Source organism: Salmo salar, chromosome ssa05 (genome assembly GCF_905237065.1).
Source record: "Salmo salar chromosome ssa05, Ssal_v3.1, whole genome shotgun sequence".
NCBI lineage: Eukaryota > Metazoa > Chordata > Actinopteri > Salmoniformes > Salmonidae > Salmo > Salmo salar.
Genome location: NC_059446.1, coordinates 61285968 through 61291843, shown reverse-complemented (window position 1 = coordinate 61291843; position 5876 = coordinate 61285968).

Sequence of the window (5876 nt, the reverse complement as noted above, 5' to 3'; positions counted from 1 at the left end):
ATGTGTACCAACCCATGTACACACACACACGCACAAATGCACACACGCGTGTGCGTGCACACGTACACACATACATACAGTATATGCTGTTTAGCAGTGCTGTTTAAATCTTAACTACAAGGCTGGCTGGAATTGCTTTCTTGTCCTGGGGGGAGATTGTTTCGTCCAGGAGAGGGCTGTTTGCATTGTTCCCTTATTCTGCACAGCCATTCTCCATCTGATCAGCAGCTCTGATACAGAGGCAATGAATGAATGCTCACCACTACTGAACATTCATCCTGAACACTGGGAGGGGAAAGCCAGAGGAGAACCAGTGAGAACCAGATGAAACCAGTGAGAACCATTAATGGGCTAAAGAGTAGCAGAACCTTTCAGCTAAGAAGCAAATGGCAGAGATGTTAAAAGAGATAATGAACATTTGTTGTTAATTTAGAAAATAATGTATTTTGCATAGGCAGCAATAGGAGTTTGCCAATACGAAAGACCCATTCAAAGAATATGTTAAAGGGGATTTATCTGTTCTAGGGTCACGTTCAATAATCATCTTATTTTTGCAGCGCATGTGAAATCAATCTGCAATTTGCTTTGCAGAAACGTTAAACAATAGGAGGTCCCTCCAAGAGCCAAATAATCAAATCAGTGTTGTCTCACCGTGGCTCTAACAACGGTCTCACTGAGCCTGGATGTCATTTCACAGTGCCTCAATAAGGGAGAAGATTAAAGCCTGTGATAATGATGATGATAATAACTAGATGCATCTTTTAGCCAGCCGCTTTCAGGGAGCAATCCTGCCTCCTGGCAAAAAAGAATACAGGTACACTGGGAAAGAGGGGGAGGGAGGGGAAGAAGCAGGGCGGGGTGACAAATCACGAAAACAATTCCTGGCCAGGAAATGAGCGTTTAGCCTTGCTAGTCAACCCACCGGAGGAATGGATGCATGTGGATATTCACAGGAGGATGCGATGCAGTTATAGCAGAAGAATCTGTCCGAATTTCTCAAAGTGTTGCGTTTGTGTAGTTGACTAGATCATTTGATGGATAAGAACTGAGGGATGTTAGTGTGACTGATGATTGCAGAATCTCATCTCAAAGAAGAGACACATGGGAACATTTTCCCTGTTTGCGTTTTATATCGAGGACAGTATGCTGTGCATGCCTTTTCAAATGCTTCGCTCAACTCAACAACAATCTAGACAGTGAGTTGGAGGTGCCACCAGTGTCAACCAGCCAGACAGTCACCATGGCGCATGCATCTGGTGAACATCACGAGTCACGGCGTCGGCAGCTGGAAATGCCAGGCGGGCATTGGGCAGGGGGTAGACCCCATAGTGGTGGTGTTCAGCAACTGTGTCCCAACCCCCGACACAAGCCTGAGGCAGAACCAACCAACACAGCAGGGATTAGAGGGAGGGAAACGGGTCTCACCCGAGTCTCATATGGTTCTGCTCACCGTCGGAATCTATAGCAGAACAACACAAATAGGGCCCCTAACCAGGGTTTCCAAACGGCATTGCAGTGTGACACAAATAGTAAAAGCTCCAATACATTTCCTCAATAATTACCATCAAACAGCCAACAACAACTCCCATCTCCAACATCTGATTGACATGTATTTGCCTGTGTTGTCATGAGGAAAGACAGGATGAAAGATGCAGCAAAGCTGTAATTACCGATGATCAGGCAGGAAAGAGACACAGGAGTCTCAACTGATCCCTCAGGTTTTAGATTTGTGCTTGGCCCTGTCCGGCGTGATAAATTACCCAACTGACAAACTCAATCAGAAACCTATTCAATCACAAGCCTGTTACCAGATTCAGATTCACATGAAATTAACAACGATTGATGTCAGCACACAAAGAATAGCCCGCAATTACAAACAACATCGTTCATTTTTGATAAAATGTTATGTGACGTAGGAGCTCCAGTCCGCCCACACTAGTCGCCACTCAACTCCACCATAAACCGTGGAGTTGAGTTTAATCGGCTAGTTATACCGTGCATTTGGCGAATAGTAAAATCTCATTAATCAAATGTTCAGTGCAGAGCAATATGACAGCTGTTGCCTCTGTTGTCATTAGTTCAGGAATTAACACAGAGGTCCCTCCAAGGACAGGGCCATATAAATATAAATCCTCGGTTTCTCTCATGTTATCCTGCTCTCCTCTACCTCTTCTCTGCCCTCAGCTCTTCACTCCTTTATCACCTATATCTTCCTTCTCTTTCTTTCCTCTGCTCTCCTTGTTGCTCTCTCATCTTGTTCTCTCCTCTTATCTCCCCTCTTCTAGACTCTCTCTTCCCGTTTCCACTCAGGCAGTCCATGGTGCTGAAATCAACCTTGCCGCCAATCTCAATGCACTGCTCCCTAAGCGTGTGCGTGTGTGAAAGTGCGTGTGTGCGTGTGTGTATGTGTGTGTACTCTCTGTCCGTGTCTGTACTGATGAAAAAACAAGTAAATTGCCATGTCTTCGTGACTATACTTACAGTACTATATTATGCAACATGGGATAATAACACAATTCAATTCATGATAATGAGAGTCCATTGAAAGAACACAGTTTACCCTTGTCATAAGGATAGTAAAGACACGACACACTGTTAGCTAAATGTTCGGATTAGGAAAACATTTCATACACATTTTGGTGGGACTTATAAGGTACTATGACAGCTCATATATATAACTCTGTATTGGTTGTAAAGTAAGCAAGGTCTCACTAAAGAATATATTCTTATATACTCTTTGTTTTAAAGGGACTTCCTGGATAAAGAATCAAATAAATCCAATCAAATACAGCAGGAAGTTGAATACAGTGTACTTCAGCTAGGGGATGTGTCTATTGTCCCTGTTCTCAGCGTTTATGGAAGGTGAACATCGCCTGACAAACCATCAGGAACTCATTATCATTGAAATCCCAAATACATTTACATAACGTGTCGCTAAGCTAGGGCGATCTCATTCTAAGATGGATTGCATAATCCTACCCATTATACTGTCCACCCTAATCTAATGATCTTGTACCTGGGCCATCTGGATTAGCTCAAATCAAATCAAAATGCAACATGATGTCCAGAGAGGTATCCTTAAATGTCCCCAGAGGGTCAGACTGTTTACCAGCTCAGGCCACATACTGGAATACCCTGTACAAGAAAAAGGTGACTGTCTTTGCAATCATGGCCATTTAATCATTCTTATCTCGAAATTGACTAAATCACTTCTCACCTGACCTCTGTCTTCACTGTTCAAACCAATGTGTAGTGAGCAATTTGTTCAAAATTGAAGTCTAACTTTCTTATGGAGTTCAATCCATTCATTTCAAAATGAGCCCACCAAGTCAAACAAATACCACTATTTATTCAAGATAGTTGAATGTTTTATTTAATGTTGACAGCCTTGGTAATGACATCAGGCTTGGTAATAGGCAGATGGTTCAGTGGCATCATATTACAAATCGTTCTCATTTATGGTGATTTACCTAAAAATAAGGAAATATGGGCAGCCATATGTCCACGGTATATTTGGCTGCTGGTGCCATTGGCTGGCAGCATGGGTCCGATATCAACTTGCTAATGTAAGGATCACAATGGAAATAAGTTGCAAACTTGTTTGTGGTGATCTTAAACATTGTGTATCCACTTACACAGCTCAGTTGTGTTTTCAAATTGTCAAATAAATAAAACCAAATCAAAATGTGCTGCCTTATAGCCACCAGATAAGTTTTAGTTAGCTGAGAACTAGAACTAAAGTAATGACACTGCCCTGTACTGAGAAAATCCAAAGTTGCTTATCCGTCTACGACTAGTTGACCTCTGCTACACCTTTGGCACAGAGAGAGAGATGAAATACCAACTATGGGTATCTTTGGCGGAAGGCTTAAATCAAATCCCACATTTCATATAAAATCCTTACCTAAGCTTTAGGGTGTCTGTGGGTGTGTTGCAATGCTATCTACTTTCTGATCTTTCAGTCCGCCCTCTCTTCAAAGTTGTTATCTTGGCACCTCTAAACGATTATCCTTATTGACAGGTCCTGCTTATCAGGCCAAAATATGTCGGCTGGAAGATTAGACCTGTCTTCAACAGCTGATGGTAAGGACATGTGAAATGATCTACTGGGTACGTCTTAACATGCCAAGGTAGGCATGGCAAGGAAGTGTAGGCAAGCAATCTCCGGCGATAGGATAGATATGTATGGTAGACTGAGGATAACATCAAAGGGGCCAGCTACCCCAACAAAAAGCCTGGGGGGGCCTCTGAAATGAGATGTGTGTGTGAAGTTGTTTCAGCATTTCTGCTGCTGGCAACAATTTGCCCTTTGTTTATCCTTCTAGCACTGACCACACACACAACTACAGTTCCAAAACATTTCCTCCCCCATTTCGCCAGTGTTTTGCCACTGCCACTCCACTATGGTAGAGGGAAAAGCAAGGCCACTGTTCCTCCTGCAGCTAGCCAGTGGTGCAAGCTCATACGACCCCTTTATGACCCCAGTTCATTTCACACATATGGTCTCTGACACGGACTGAGCTCCAATAGGGGGGTTGAAAAGTCCCTTAATAACCTCTTAGGGTCTTCTATCACCTCTTTTGAAACTTAAATGTGATTACTATCGATCAGATACTTTTACACAGCATTCCCCCCCCCCCCGAGAACAATATTACAGTCATATTAGTATGATTGATCGTGCATCAAAGCGGGTCAGAGAAGGTCACACTTTCTTACAGTGTGCCCTTGGGCCATTACCTTCTGGTTACAGCCTAGACTGGATGGTTTGACTCAATTGTACAGTAAGAACAGAGAAAGGTATGTCACCTCTTCTCATGTCTATGTTAACAAATAAAACTCAGAATTCATCACCACTGTATCGGTTTCTCGAGTCCAAAAACACATCAGACATATTTATTGACCCTTGTTAGCTTTAAGGGTACAGAAATGTGCTCTACATGCACACACTGAATGAGAGGCTGCCAGTGGTAGGAGAGGAAGTGCTTATGTAACCCCTTCCTGTGTACCCTTCCTGTGAATCAGCTACCCCCGGCCAAATCAGTAGGCTGGGTCAGAGAGGTTAACCAATGGGGCACCAAGCTGCTGAGACAGGCACTTTAAAAACAAGAAAAACTTTGACAGGTTCGGTGAAAGGGGACAGAGGGGAGGTTATGGTTTTCAGTTACTGCACAGCGGAGATTGGGAGCGATTGATTATGAAAATCAGTTGGAGCGAGGGAGGAGAAAAGAGAAAGGGAGAGAGGAGAGGAGGAGGAAGAGGATGTGGACGACAATGAAAGGACAAAGAGGTGGTGACAGAGACATATTACAGGCATTTGTTTCTTCATTAGAGGCCTGTCTTTAGACTGCTGCAGTGGACAGGAATTAGAACTACATTTGTCCACAGCACTACATGAAGGAGGGAGGGAGTTGTAGTGTATAGGAGAAAGCCTCCGCACACTGCTGAATACTGGAAGGAACAGTACAGTGCCTCATGAGACTGACCTTGAGAATGATGTTAAAGTCACAGTGAATATCAATACATGATAACATATTACCAATGTTAACCATTCTAAGGCCCTAGTCTCTGATACAGTAGAAAAGCAAATTGACCATGTTTTTGCTTTGTTGTTTGACCCCCTATTTTAATATTCAGCAGGAAGATTGCATGACAATTAATATGTGAATCATATTCCACACTATGTTTAATTGGAAGTAGATAGAAAGTGGACATAGATATTTTTATGGATAAGCATGATAATTGCATGAATAATGACACTGTCAAAATTGATAATTGGATGTTCTACTACAGGCCTGTATGTCTCTTTGGTCAGGTTACAACCTTGAAAATAAAACAAATAGACCTGATCATTTCAACCAGCTTTAGTCTTCATTCCA